The sequence below is a fragment of the Sylvia atricapilla genome, chromosome 2 (assembly GCF_009819655.1).
Source record: "Sylvia atricapilla isolate bSylAtr1 chromosome 2, bSylAtr1.pri, whole genome shotgun sequence".
In the NCBI taxonomy this organism is placed as follows: Eukaryota; Metazoa; Chordata; class Aves; order Passeriformes; family Sylviidae; genus Sylvia; species Sylvia atricapilla.
In genome coordinates this window covers 3,005,853-3,021,441 of record NC_089141.1, presented here as the reverse complement: position 1 = coordinate 3,021,441, position 15,589 = coordinate 3,005,853, and the positions used below count along the sequence as shown (strand labels likewise).

Sequence of the window (15,589 nt, the reverse complement as noted above, 5' to 3'; positions counted from 1 at the left end):
AAAAGCGAGGGAAAATGCTCCTTTTTCCTGTTTGCAGTAATACATACGTTTGACTATTTCAGCAAATGTTTCAACGAGTTTATTTTTTTTTTTCAGGAGTAGCTGTTTTTTTCTAACTTTTCATGTAGATACGTCTTAGAATTTTGAATCTATGCATACATATTGTGTTGGTGAGGCATTAAAAAAAGGACTATTAAATATATTTTGAGAAGACACCTTTATGTACGTTTATAGATATGTATATATTTACAATGTTGTTACAAGTCCCAAAGTTTAACAGAGGATGAAAGCCAGGGCAGAATCAAAATTCTCTGAGAAACTGAATTTCCATAGGTTTTATGTCTCACATGGATTTACTGTATTTATATTGGCTTTATATTAGGTGGGTCTACCCCACAAACACCCACTTGCTTCCTGGGTCTCTATTCTCTTAAATTCTTCCCTGGCCCTCCCTAAGTGATTAATGGGTACCAAAGCCTTGACTGCCACGTTTGTTTCCTCCAGCTATTCATAAAGCACTCAGCCATCCTCCGGCATTCAAGTTTAGTAAAAAGCCTTGAGCTGTGGGAGCCATCTGACTCGAGAAACGACGGAGGGGGCTGGCACAAAGCTGCTGATCCTGCTCCTGCCAGACTGACTCCGATGATGTTCTCTGGAGGCCCGAAGAGATGAGCTGGAGCAGAGGGTAGCAGGGAAGACATATCTGCGTCAGCCGTAGCTCATATCTGTCTGTGCCCTGCGTGCCAGCACGTTGACAGCCCACAGGCACTGGGCTCCCCTTTGTGGGGAGCTGCTCAGCATTTTCTGTAAGAAACCCAAGGATGTTCTCCTGCTGTGAAGAGGAGAAGGCTACAGCTGCAGCACGCACTTCTCCCTGTTGCTAAGGTAACACATATCACACCCACGCTGGCCTAGAAGCAAAACAGCATGCCTGGGAAATTTCGTAGGGCCAGGAGCCTCGCGTGGGAGAGCACTGCTCTCCCAGGTACTGCTGCCTCCCGCACTACTGAGCCAGGTTTCACAAATCCCTCAAAGAGAACTCTTCACGTGCAGTCTCCCTGATGGTGCTGGAGTTTGCTGTGCCATCCAGCTAGGTGTGCACCTGAAATACTTGGTCTTGTAATGCTCTGCCTTCTGCTACTGAGAAATGTCTGCAATGCTTCTGCTTGCTGATGGTTTCGGGCAGCAGGACTGCAGCACAAGGCTGTTCAGATGCCCACTGAAACAAAGGTTGGGCAGCTCTGCTTTCTGTTCTGAACCAGGAACACAGAGCAACCCCTGCTGTAATACAACAGCTGCATGCTTTTAACCACTAACATCACTCTTGTTTTGCCCAGCAGTGCATGCTGTAAAAGCTCACAGAGAAAAACATTTCAGCAGCTGTGAAAAGCACATCCCCAATGCTGACTTGTGTTTCCATCCAAGTGCTCCATAAGTGAGAGGTCATATATTTTAAAAACTGCCCAGGTCTCATTTATGACTTCCAAGGCACACGTCTAGTCTCTAAATTAGGCAACTTACTATATTACCACTACTAGGCACGTATCTGCCATTTTATACTGGTTTACAGCTCTTTGGAGAGCCATTGATCACTCTCTGGGGTCAGCAGGCAGTGACAGGCACGAGTCACATACAAAAGCCTATGTACAGGAGGCAGTGACTGCTGTGGCTGGCAGGAAACTGCTGAAGAGGGACATAAAAGCCTGAGTGCCTAAAGCAAAGGGTGTCAGTAGCTGTGATTTGTCAAACCGACTGTGAGGGCTGTCTCCCTTGGCAAGAAATGCAGTGGCCAGGCGTCCATCTGTGTTCCTGGACTCACTCACCACAGGTACCCCACCCTAACGCAGAAACCACCCACACCTAGAGCTCACAAGGCAGCAATGTGATGGGTAATACCTTGTTCTCCCTCAGGCACCACAAAGGATTCACAGAGGAGCCTTTTATCCCTTTCGCTTCTGATCTGGAAACCTAAGCGTGCCGAGGTTAAATGAACTGACTAAGGTTGCATAATTAGCCAGTGGCAGAGCTGAGAATAGACACCATCTCCATTTTTCCAGGCCTAACATCTATCTCTCAGGCCCTTCTTGGGGGCATAGGCAGGCTAGCAAAACTGTGTATCGCAGCTCTATAGGATATGACATTTTTAGAACAGGCTCAACCCTGAACTTACTACAGTTTTAAAAAAACACCCAAATAAACCAAAATGTAACCAAACAAAAACATGGGGAAAAATTTTTTAAAAAGGAAAAGCAACAATTTTATTTTTTTTTACTAGTGCCTCTGCCTGGGTAAGAAGGTAAAAATGGAATTCAAGTGACATTTATAAATATTAATGGACTTCTGAGCACTAGCACATTAAATAAGTTCCCAAGGGCCAAAACCTCAATTTACTTTGAGTAATAGTTGTTGAAGACCTAGGCAAAAATAAAGCAATGCTGTGAAGAAAAGTTAACCTTTCACAGATGTTTGGTAGGGCTAAAATGCAGTCATTTGTCCTCCATTTCAAAACAAACTATTTTAGGGAAACAGTGCTTCTTTCATGCTCCCAACCCTCTCCTTCTCCGCTTACTCTCTTTCTACTCTTGTTGTGCATTCAAATGCATTTTTGTGCATTTTCCTTTCTTCAGCTGCTGCTGTAGCTGCTGGGATTTATCAGGCGACTTAGTGACATTCTCCTTAGTGGAGACAAGAAATCCTGTTCACTCTTGCTCAACAGAAAGCACACTGGGAAAGGCTCAGCTAACAGTGAGATAATGGAGGTAAAACTCCAGCTTGTGAGACTGTCCTGCCGCGAGGGCTTCTGAATGCAGATTTGTGTTCCAGGTCACTGAAGCCCCGCTGCAGGCCACAGCTGAGACAGCCGTAGAGCAACCTGGGGGTTACCTGCAGCTGCCCTCCACTTATATAAGACCTGGAAAACTGGATCAAATTATTGACAGGCCAAGAGGAATTACATGTCCTGATAGCTAGGCAGTGAAGATGGTGATCCACTTTCACCTTAGGCATTTTGCTCTTTCCAAGAATGTCCTGGAATGGTGAAGGAGTATGTATTATTCCAGGGAAAGGTTTAGCTAAGTTATTTGGTTCTCCAGGGTTCTAGAAACCTCTCATTTCACACACGATTCACTCAGAGAGATGGTCAATTCTTCTAAAATATTTAAAGAGAAATGTTCACAGCTTTGAAGCTGTTTAAAGACATGATGTCCCACGCAGTACAAGTCAGAGTCCCTTTTGATGTCAGAGAGAATTAGACTCTACCTGTCCTCAAATATCTGTCTCAGTCACCTAAATGCATTTACAAAGCTGGCCTGAGCAGCTTTCATTAGTGGCTGGCAGTCTCTGAGCACAGAGAACACACTGTCCCCCACACCAGGAGTCTTTACTAGCAGTGCACCCATTATGTTCAATTAGTCGCCGCATGGAGCATGTGCTGACCGTGCCTTGCACTTTGCCCGTCTTCTCCTGCCTGGGGGCACCTACCAGCCCAGCCCAGCCACCACCCAGCTTCTGCACCCTGCAAGTACAGGCCCAGGGCAACCCAGTGCCACTGCCTGCATCAAAACAAGACTCCTGCATCACAGCCAGCAGAAAGAAGGGCTGTGCCTGCTCCCTCTCTGCACTGCAGCAGCCACAGCCACACTGATGTTCCCTATGAAATCACACCCATGGACAAGAACAGTACGTTTTGTGAGGTGTCTGCAGAGACACCCATGCTCACTGACTCTCCAATGCTGCCTGCCTTCAGCCAGGATGGGCTGAGGATCAGCTGAGGCTTCCCAGGCTTCCATGACATGGCACACTCTCAGTGTGGTCTTGTGCTTTGTCCTTGCCCTCCTCCTCCTCCTCAGCCCCAACTCAGTCTGCTGCTGTCTTTCACAAAATCCATAGAAATACAATTATCATGGAGAAGTCTGCCTCTGGCAGTTTTTTTTTTTTTTTCTTTGGAAATAATTATAATTGGCTGTGCCAGTTAAAAACTTATCGGTGTAGACAGATGACAGACAGTACAATCACATAAGCTTCCCTCTGAGAAAATAAAGCTAAAACCCATTTATCATCCTGGATGGAAACAAAAGGTCTTCCTTTGAAGATCCAGACTGTGAAAACACAAAAGAGAAGACTGTTATGCCCATGGACTAAGTCTGTGGTAGGTAACCAAACACAAGCAGCCTGTTTGCAGCACGATGGTACTGTAGTAATTATAGTATCACTGCTTTCATCTGAGGAATACCTAGATGGGAACATATCAGCCCACTCAGAGGCAGTAACTGACGTCCCAAGAGGATAATTAAGCCACAAGGACCTGAGGAGTGACTGCACCACAAACACAGAAAAATGTAAACATATTTACAGAGTGTCTATAAGGGCTCCTTGCCTGGGGATCCACTGCTGGACACGGATCACTTATTCCTGTAGTAAGTCATTAACTACCCCCTCCCAGAGAACAGAAAAGTTTTGATTCCTAGGTATATCTCTGAAGCACCATCTCCTGGAACCATCTTTCCTGTGGCAGCTCACATGCCATCCCCAGGAGGAGTCTGTGCTGTCTTCACTCAGCTTCCTAGTGGAGCCAGGCAAGGACAGTGCAGCCCTTAGAATCACAGAATGATCTGGGTTGGAAGGGACCTTAAAGATCACCTAGTTCAAATTCCCACCACATCCCTGCCACATGCAGGGACAGCTTCCACTGGACCATATTGCTCAAAATCCCATCCAACCTGGACTTCAACCCTCCCAGGGATGGCACAGCCACAGCTTCACTGGGCAGCCTGTTCCAGTGTCTCACCACCCTCACAGTTAGTAATTCCTTCCTAACATCTAATGTAAACCTCTTTCAGTTTAAGCCATTCCTCCTTGTCCTATCACTACCTGCCATCATCAGTAGTCCCTCTCCAGCTCTCTTGCAGGTGCCTTTAGATTCTGGGAGGCTGCTCTAAGGGCTCCCTGGAGCTTTCTTTACTCTAGGCTGGACAACCTCAACACTCTCAGCCTTGTCCTCCCTCTGTCTTGGTTCAGCAGCTCTCAGTCTCCAACTGGGCAGGATAATCCACCCACCCTACACAAAGCCTCTTTTTTTCAGTAGTCATTTTTTGCAAATTATTTTAACATCTGGCACCTCTTTGGCCTGAATGGTTTCTAATGGGATGCAGGTTGGCACTCATTTATTTTATTCTTAATGCATCCAAATTGAGATTGGGTGCAATTGGAGAGGCAAGTGGGAGGGCATCTCTTGGTGCTAATTTAAAACAAGCAATTCCTAAGAATTCCTGAGATGTTTTTAAGCAAATGAAATCTGGGTGAGGAGAATGGTTGTCTTGTGGAAGTTGCTGACTACCCAGTATATATGAACAGATGATAGCCTTAAATTCCATGAGACATGCTTGGATCTAATGGTATTTGTGGAGACACAAAGAAAAATATTGTTAGCATGCAACCAGTTGTTGTACAGGAGAGGGATGAGAAGGAAATAGAGAGGAGGGAGGATGGGAGAGATGAGGACAGAGAAATACCAGAAACAGACGCACACAAAATGTTTTCGCTAGGTTTAGTTCTCAGGATTACAGACAGCCCACCAATAAACTCACTAATAGACATGCCTCACGTGCAGCCACATTAATGTCACAACTATGTCACCTGGCCAAGTGCTTGACTTCACAAATTCTTCTGCCTTTGGATGAAATTGTGGATGGTTTCTATTTTTTTTTAAATAGTCTTCTTGGCTTCCAACAGCTTTGCCTGGTTGTATTTCCCCTTCTAGCTAAAAAAAGAAATTAGACTGATCTCTTTTGGCAGCTGTGAAATGGTTGCATATTGTGTATGTTTTCTTGATAAGCTTGCATGAAATGGAATAGGTTTTCTTCTGATGGATACACCCCTTTCAGCACAATGTCCCCACAAGATTAGCAAATGTTGAATTTTTTTAGAGACTTTTTATGTGCATGTAACATCATGTATGCTACTTCTATAGAGCATTATGAGTAGCACATGAAGCTGTTTGAACAGGGAGACTGAACTGACAGAGGAATGTTTTCCCAGTGAGTGTGCAAAATGATTTTTGATGATATGTAGTTTGCTAGCTTCAAAGCTTCAGTCGATGGCAAGAACTCTGTGAGATTTGGGCCAAATTCAGGTGCTGTAGAATATATGAACTGGCTGTGCTGGGTCTGCCCTAAAAGCAGTGTGGCTCCATGTTCTGTAATGACAGCACTCGGATGTGGCTGCCTGGGGATGAGGGCAAACGTATGCAGTAGTCCTTACTTTCTTGGGTCTTCAGCCTCCAGTCTGTTTTAGCTCAGACTCCCTGAGCTCCCATTTTCTGCATATATTAGAGCCCACAATGGAGAGAGAGAGGATATGCAGCCTGCACTGAAGACAACTGATACTACACTGAAAAGCACCGTGGGTGAATGTGATTGCTCTGACTTCTTGTATGGTTATGTGTATGAGCCTCAGCCTACCCTGTGCTTCAGTGCAATGGTATTATTAAGAATAAAATCAATGAATGACAAAGGAAATGTTCCAAGACAACAGGGAAAAGGCCAAAATGAGTATAAAAGGGTAATAATATTATACAAGATCTTTATTATTATAATAGTATGAGATAAAGTGGCTGGCATTATTATAATAATAGTATGAGATAAAGTGGCTGGCATTCTGCCATTCTTTTCCCCAATATTTAATTTAGCCATGAAAGTCTTTCAAAATTATATTCATGACAGTCCAGAGGGGAGTGACCAGCAAGGAATCTATTCTGTCTTGAAAGTAAAAGCTTTTGCAAAGTGGAGGTAGGATCATTTAATCGTTTCTCTGACAGAACCTCTCAAGAATAAATTCAAACGTAAGAAAAATTAAATACTGGAATAATTAGCAGAGTATTTTAGTTTTTGTTATTATATACTGTTTGCCTGCCTGCATGGTGAAACTCTTCGGTACTGGCAAGACCCAATAATGGCTAATGGAGAATCACAGACTGGCATTGCAGGCAGCAGCATAGACCACCAGTGCAAGCTGGTTGTGCATTGCCAACAGAAAATTCCCTAGTGCCTTCCTTTCCTCTGTTTCCCGTTCTTTGTCTTCTCCGGGGGCTGCTGAGCCGACTGCATGGGGTGGGTGGGCAGAAGGGGCTCCTACCAGATCAGTTTTCAGCCTCATCTGGGAGCTGTTCCTGCTCATCACACTACTGTGCATCGGGTGCATCCCCTGCAGGCAAGTGATAGAAACAGGCAGATGTGGGGCAGCTGAACACACCCACAGTAGCTCCTCGTTAGCTCTGTTTATCCCAGCAGAAAAGCTGGAGTCCCAGGGCCATGTTTGCTTTTTGCTGCTGTAACTGTCTGGCAGAGTGCCCCATCCCAACGCCTGCCTGTAGAGCCGGGCAGCTCTGAAGAGCTGGGGCTGCTGAGGCTTTCAGGGCCAGTGTAGGCAGACCACGAGGCACTGCCATCCCCAGCTTGTGGATCCCTGTGGGGCCAGGTTCCCAGGCAGACTGGCCCAGGGCACACAGACATATGGTTTGCCTGTGGCCCTGGGGAAAGATGTCAGGGACAGGCAGTGCCCCAGCTGAACCCTACCTGGAACTCTGCTACTGGTTTGTACAGAATTTTGGCCTTCTCATGTGGACGTTTTTCCACCTGAATTTAGTTATGCATCAGTATTTTCAACCAGCTTGTCATCACAAGTGTTCAGTTTGGAGTAGGGACAAAGAAGAAACAAGGATGAAATTAATTTTTGGAGTTACCTGAAGCAACTTTAAATTTAGCTTATGGCTCTCCCCAAGAAGCAGGTCTCCAACAGATGCTTTTTCCCCACTAACTTTAATTACCTATAACTGTCTTTAAACCTGCCTGAAATTATAGTTGTGGATTCTGCCCTTTGACACCAAATTTGCAAAACTTGCAAACAGGAAAAAAAAGGGAAGTGTTCAACAGGAACTCCACTGGAGGTACTACTGGTCAACTGAAAAAAACTCTAAAACAGCTTTAGTTTTGTTTGAAATTTTCCTATTACTTGTGAAAACTATACCAAATATGCAATATTAAATAATTAAATCCTGTTTATCTACCAGTTAGTAGCAGCTAAACGCAGCTCATCTCCCCAGAGGAAAAAAAAAAAAAAAAAAAAAAAAAAAAAAAAAAGGCAAGAGGGAAAACAGGGCCCTGGAAAGGGTTACTTGAAGAATTTTTCCCCCTTCTCATGGCTGCAGCCAAACAAGGCCTGTAGCTGTTAAGGGTAGGGCCTTGTTTGTACTACTGCAAGAGTTTACACCACACTTAACTGTTTCACTGTGGCTGCAGCAAATAATGCACTATCTCCCTGCAGAGCAGTGGGAACGTCTCCAGCTATTCACAGATCAGAAGTGGAAGAGCTGCTAACAAAGGAGGTTTATGTGGAGACCAACACTATTTCTGCATACTCAGCTCACTGGTTTCTGTCTTCCTCCTCCTTCCCCCTTCCTCTTCTTCCGTTTAGAATTTCCTTTGCTTGTGTATCTGTTTCTGAAGTGACCTAGACTCTTGTCCTTACCTAACCTTTTAACTCTCCCGTTTTTTCTCCTCTCCTTATTTCTTCTTGTGGCTTTTGGACACCAAAGGTAGCTCTGGTAAACACGTTTTTTTATTTGTTTGTTTGGGGTGTTTGTGTGTGTGCACAGGCTGGTGGGAATGTCCCGTGACTTGTGTTAGCTTACCTTAAGGCTGTAGAGAACTTCCATTTTTTTATCAGTCTGTCCTCCTCACCCTCAATACCTCTTTCAAGGAGCTGCACCTTTTTCATATTGTGTGCTTTTCTCTCTCTTTTCACTCTCACAGCAAATATGCTCATTCCAGTGCTATTTTTTTCCTTTCTGCCTTTTCTCTGCAAATGCAGAAATCTCTTCTGCCCCTCTGCATGACAGAAACATGCTCCTCCACGTACTGATGACTTTTCCCATGTTGCAGCCTTACCATTTCCTTTTTGGGATTGTTCCTCTGCATGGGCATGTCCAACTGTTTCTCTGTGTTCCCCAGCTTTTGTCTTCCAAGTCAATTCATGGGAATGGTAACTACTACAGTGTCCTTAACTTTGCCTTTCTTCCCTCTGCATGTTGGTACTGTTGCATATAACCTGTAGGATCTCATTTTCAGCTCTCTTCAAGGCAGAGGGTGTGTGGTCAGCAAGTCAGGCTGGCCACTGAAAGCAACACCCTTCTTTGCCTGAGTCACTTCTTGCTGATAAGGTGATGTGTGCCTGGGAATATGAATTCTGGGTAAGCACAAGGTGTGGCTCAGTGATATAACTGCCTTGGTGGGTCACTAGGAACTACAAGCAGCAGGAAAGCTTAGACATCGCTGTTTCCTGCATGTCCTGGTAAGTGTAATGCAAAACAGTCACTCAGAATAGCAATTGTCACTTGAAATTTATGACTCATTTTGACACTCTTGGATGTTTTAACTGTATACCATTTGTAGGGCTCTAATGACTCAGTGTGAAGATTTGCCTGAACAGCTTGTGAAAGGCAGGTCAGTGCTAGAATTAGCCTAAGTCCACAGCAGCTCTTCTGGGGAGGTGGCCCTCAGTGAAAAGGGCCCCTGAGCACTGGCAGCTGTATTCAAACATAGGGTGAAAAGCACCAAGAAGAGACTTCCAGTACTAACCTGACCAGCCACTGAAGACAGATGCCTTTTTGTCTTGCTTTTGTTTTGAAATGGCGAATAAGAACAGATCAGCACTGGCACCATTGTCTGTAATAAATGTGTCTTCACGCAGTGGAAGACTGTGGTGTGTTGTAAACAATCACAGCACTGAGTAAAGCATAATCGATCGCACAAGTGCCACAAAGAATACATTTGCCAAAGCATGGTTTAAAGATTGGGATCTGTATAATAGAGCTGGCACACTTAAGACATGGCGAAAAGGAGCTATCAGCATCTTCTGGGATGAAATATAGGATGGATTGTCATAAAAAGACTTTCTTATTGCATTTTCTGCAACACAGGAAAGCTTTTTCTGCTGCTTGTCAGAAGATCCCTCACACTGATAAACTGGTATTTTGTATTCTGGGTCTCTAAAAAATAAATGACATGTTTCATCTCAAATGGAGACCTAGTTACTGTTGAGCACTGAAAGATCTTTCTGTATGCCATGGGTCTTGCTCATTGCTATATTCTCCAAGCTTTATGTTGGTGTCACTCTGCTAAAATCAAGAATGGCAAATTCAGGTGTTTAGAGACAGAATATGTTGGCACAGGATAAAAATCTGGGTGCTGCAGGGAATATTACAGCTTTCCAGAAGGTACATTGTCTGGCCATGTCTTCTTCCGTTTCTTCTTTTTTTCCACCACTGCACAGAACACCTGTTTTTCACAAATGAAAGCTTTGCTCCTCCTAGCCAAACCTTATGCTGGTAGAGGTCAAGTTAAACTGCTTTGAAACTCTGGGTATCAATAAAACTCTTTGTGGTGAAGATAAAAAGGAAGTCTTTTTTCAGAAGCAGGTGGTTTTGAAAGGTGCAACATAAAAATGTCTGTCCACCAGAGAGAGATAAATGATCCAGCCTAAATTCTGAGGCCTCAGGCTAAAATGTTATTGCATATAGAAAAGAGAGAGTGGTGAAGATCTGAAAAAAACATAGGTGAGGTAGGAAAGCCCATGCTTACTCAGAATGTTTAGCCTGACCCCAAAACCTAGTCAAGAGATCAATTCAAGAAGAATACTTGAATTTGTGAGCAGGTTCTGTTTTATTTTCTTGTTGTTTGTTTGATTCGTTCTAGGCAAGAAAGTTACCACTTGGCTTCTTTCACCACTTCCTCCTCCCTCTCCTTAAAGCAATCAATGAGACACTGAGTTTTGACAAGCTGCTTTTAGTAGAAGGGTGACAAAGCACCAAGGTGTTCACCTTCCCTCTGTATGTAGCTGTACTAGCAAATTCAGTCTGTCCAGCCTTCTACAGTCTCCTACAGGAGACAAGAACCGCAGAAACCAGTTTCTGTTACAGGAAGTGGGAGTAGCTTCCTGCCTCTCACCTCCTGACACCCACACTGGATCGCTGTCAGCAGTGGCTGCTCACAGGTGACACTCTACAGAGACACACCAAGTCAGTGCCACCCAGCTTAGCACATGTGCAGACAGACTGACCACATCTGTTATATTCAGGTCATGCTGTCAAACTTCCAATTATTTGGAGGGAAACAGCACCACAGAGGAGGACACTGCGCTTCAGAGAGATGAAGATTAACTAGAAGCAACAAATGGAATATAGCTAAGCGAAGGTATGGTTTGTACATTTAAGCCAAGATGGTATGGAAGAGTTTTTTAAAGGAAGTTATTCCATTCCATCCATATGAATTTCTTACCCATTATCAATCTGGTTCACAACTGAGAGAAAACTGAACTGGCTTTCAGTTGTTTATCTTATCTTATACAGTTACCTGCCCAGTTATTACGAAGTTATTCTTTTTTCGATAAGAGTTCTCACAAACCCAAACATACTAACAGGTATGTCCTTATTCAAACAAAAGTCAGCACACTGGACTACTTAGAGAAAAAACCTTCCAAACCTGCCATGCTACACCTAGAGTATATTCTTCTGTCCTGGGAAAAATCTTCTCACAACAGTACTTTTTGGTTTTTGTTGTCAATATATAGTTGAAGATGATGAAACTCTTAAAGAATGTTTTACTTGAGTTTACAGGCATTCTACAGAAGACTGTAATGAAATGGCTGCTGGACAAATTAGTACAAAATTAATGAGTGACACTTTGAAGATCAGAGTTTTCATTGTTTTTACTGTTGTGAGACAGCATTTGATAAACTCGGCAGAAATTTTTCTCCCATCATACCAGGAACTTGTGCACCTCCTGTAACAAAGGAAACAATGTTCAACAGATGCTGTCTTTTGAAACCTTCTGCACCATTTTTTGGCACTAGTTTCTAGGAAAATTTCACAGACAGTCTCTCTGTTTTGGTCTGACTACTGGTTTGCATTCTTTCCCAAATGGATTCTTTGAAAAGGACCCATTCTGAAAAATGTTCATGGACAAGCCATGCTGAAGAAGGATAGAGAGAACTCTCTAAAACCTTACAAAAGCCCCCCTACCAAGATACAACAAGAAACTTCTGCCCTAAAACTAGAGGAAGAACAGGAAACTTTTTGTCCAAGGAGTGCCTACACGCCACAATTTAATTCTTTGTGTTACTATTGAGTAACACTAAAGTGTCATTTGAAGTATTGTCATACTTTGAAAACCACAGAAACAGGAATATAGTTTTGAATGAACAATGGCAATTGTGTGTTATCAAGAGGAATATTATTAGAAATAATTATTCTGTCCCTCTGACCTTAAAATATTCACCTTTGTTGATTTTTATAACAGGATGCATGTGAACACCTCAGGTGCTTCTAGGATACTGAAATACAGCAAATCCTAACTGCTAGGACCAGGAGTGAAAAAAGAGTAAAACTAGGCAGTAAGTGAAAGACTAGCATTTAATCAAATCGTTACTTACTCTCAATAAAAAGCTCTCAACCCTGCTCACTCCAGTGTTGCGTGGGAATAATTGTGAAATGGTAGGGCTGTTACTAGGAGGCTGAAAGACAGACATTTCCAGCAACACCAAGCCCTGGAGCAATAGCTAAGTATTAGCTAATACATGAGAAAGCTGTGGTAATGGCATTTGCTGAATGAAAAAATACATTGAAAGGAGGAAATGGCAGATGAAAATAACCTTAGCTAACTCCAAGCCTTCTGTGGAAAGTCCCTGTGAGCAGTATTCATGCAGAAAAACCAGGGCTCACACCCTCTGTTTACTTTAACCTCACGGGTACTGATTAACTTTTCCTGAGCTTTATTTCAAACCTTTGCCAGGTACCACACAACCTCTTCCTAAAACACAAATCCATCGAGAAGCAAACAGAAAGCAGTGAAGCTGCAGGAAGCAGGCCAGGGTTTTCAGAGGCGTGTTGTTCTGCTGCTGGTTCCAGCCCCGGGAGAGGCCTGTGCGCATGCACGTGCAGCTGCCTCGTGGGGGTACACTGCAGCATTGACATCCCCACACGGGCACACGGCCAGCGTGGCAGCACAGCACCAACCAACTCCTTCTTTTTCTAATTAACGTTCATCAAACTTGGAGAGAAGCCCAGGATGCAAAATTTGGATGCAAAATTCAAAGAGCACAGAAGCTGGAAATGTTCACACACAGGCTCCTCATTTATGCTTAGATTTTTTTATAGGTCACGCATAGATGACTTACTTGCTCTTACTGTAACTTACAATCAGCAATACAGTGATTGTTTTGTATGTTATAGTGCATAGTAGAGCTGTACTCCAAAAAAAGTGGCAAAGTTTACCAGTAGGTGGACATAAAGGAAAAGAAAAAAATTTTCCCTGAAGTTCCTCTTTTGGGTGGGTGAAGAGGGGAAGGTCTTTAATGCCATCAGCAGACAGGAGTGAGAATATTTTGATCAGATCTGGGAGTTGTTTTTAACTGTGGTTTCTGAAACTCATCTGAACTCATTCAGCTTCCTGCACAGCACTGAGCAATGCAAGTTCAAAGGATTAACGTGTCTCACTGCTGAAACAATAAATTCTCGGCATATGATTGAAAGCCACTTATAAACTCTCGCAATTTCAGTGTTAAGTCACCAACTCTATAGAAGGTTCTCTGTAAGAGAAATGGATTAAGATAAAAACCAGCCCTTTGCACTTTTTATCAGCACAGCATTTCCTGCTATCTGCTGACATAAGAAGACAATGGGGAGTGGGGTATTATATTTATTAAAGTAAAAAGGTAATGCATGTAATCACTCTCAGATATCCTAAATGGCCTATAAACAGCACCTCTAATAGAGCACCTAGCACTAAGGCTATTTCCAGTTCCCAGTAGGGCACTTACATCTTAGCCTAGACAAAAGGAAGGGAAATAAGACATTGGGTCATGTTATGAGCTTCAGAGGTATTTCAGAGCTGAAGAAACCCTAAGAAGTAATATGGTGCAAATATTCCTTTCCTGGAACTTTGAGGAGTACATGCAAGAGAGTGAGCTGGCTACTGATGGGCCTACCTCAACACCATGTCTCCAAGAGCTAAGTGCCAGCTCATACCACGGCCACATACAAGCCTGAACTATTGCAGTCCTCATGGCAAGGACAAAACCCATGGTTTCTCTAAACAAAGTGAGCAAACAAAGCTCCTTCTTTCTCTCTCTGCACAATTTCTAGGTCTGTCTACAGGCAGCTTCTACTTGGCTTCTAGGTAAAATCTCGACAGTGACACTTTGCTTCTATGCTGACATTCCAGAGAACTGAAAATGTGAAGAGACGTTGGAAGAGGACAGCAGTATACAAAAGTTAACTCTTGCAAATAATCCTTTCCTAAATCCTCTCCAGAGGAAGAGAGAGTGTTTTATGGAACAGCTTTACATGCATCCTAGTAACTTAGGGACATCTTTGTTTTGTTGGTCTTCCATTCTGACACTGCATTAGATAATGAGCAGTGCAGGAAGTAATGTGAACCAAGTGAAGTAATGTGAACCAAGTGATTTAATTTTAATGTGGCTCCTGCTTCCTGCACTGATTCAGCAGCAGAATAATTACAGAGATCTTTGCTCCTCTAGAAGAGCCTTTCAGGCTGCTGTGACAGGCCTCACTGCTCTCCTCGGATTTTAAGGAAGATGGTGTGGGGACTTGCCTGAGCAGTCAGGCTGCTTGCAAAGCAGGGTCAAGTGCTTTTACTGTCTTCAAGGGGAAAATGCCACCCTTTGCCAAATGACAATTAAAGGCCATGTATCACTCCTGAGATAACAACAGAAGTGTTCTACTTAAATGAAGGCAGTTTCAGACAGTACGGTAAAAGACAACACAGATCAATTCCAGATAATTAGCATGCTATTTTAGAATTACTTTGGCACAAGGGAGGCTTTTCTTCCAGAGATTTTTGTCACATTAGAGGGGTTTTGGCCATGCTTGTCTTAACGGATTCACTTCTAATAGAATAAGAGGCTCAGTTCATAAGGAAAAGGTTTTGATTAATCATGTTTGTTGTATTAGCATGAAGGAGGAGGTTTTTCTTAGGGAAGTATTTACATAAACAGTATTTATACAACACAACATTGCAATCCAAAAGCATCAGTGAGCTGCTTTGCAGGCAATGCAAAAGAGAGCTGCTATAGCTTAAGCTGAAGTAAAGCCACTGTTAAAGTAAATATGCAGTAGCAACAGCACCTAACAAAGGGAACATGAATAATAACTTTTCTAATTTCAGCTGAATGTGGGAGGAGATAGGTAGGCAGCAAAAGGAGCTGAAAACCAATTTCCAGTGTGATTCATAGAGATTTTCAGCAGTGGCTTGCACAGGTAAATTGTAATAGTTGACATTTACGGATAGCTTTTCACTTATTAAAATCCAATAGGCTTAGGGCTTTTTTCTTTTTGGCAAATGAAATACTGAAGCACAAACTTACACTGGCTCTTAGTACTGACAGTGTCAAGTATCTTGACTTTCAAACAGAGAACTGATTCAATGATTCTGCAAAATACTGCTCACCTTTAAGAAAGAGAAATTATTTGTCAGATGAATGCAATAGCCTGCAGAAGTTGGGCAAAGATTTTAATGCC

The 15,589-nt window shown here is 43.1% G+C and overlaps 1 protein-coding gene and 1 long non-coding RNA gene across 2 annotated transcripts in view; one reads left to right on the top strand and one right to left on the bottom strand.

Moving 5' to 3' along the window:
• The window catches only part of MYH15 (myosin heavy chain 15), a 468,786-nt gene that overhangs the window by 383,260 nt on the left and 69,937 nt on the right, over positions 1–15,589 (bottom strand). The window lies entirely within an intron of this gene.
• The window catches only part of LOC136375269 (uncharacterized), a 29,896-nt gene that overhangs the window by 1,791 nt on the left and 12,516 nt on the right, over positions 1–15,589 (top strand). Inside the window, exons 2-4 of the long non-coding RNA XR_010746052.1 lie at positions 505–885; positions 9,123–9,345; positions 10,749–11,246. This is a non-coding gene — a long non-coding RNA (uncharacterized lncRNA). The remainder of the gene's footprint in view (positions 1–504; positions 886–9,122; positions 9,346–10,748; positions 11,247–15,589) is intronic.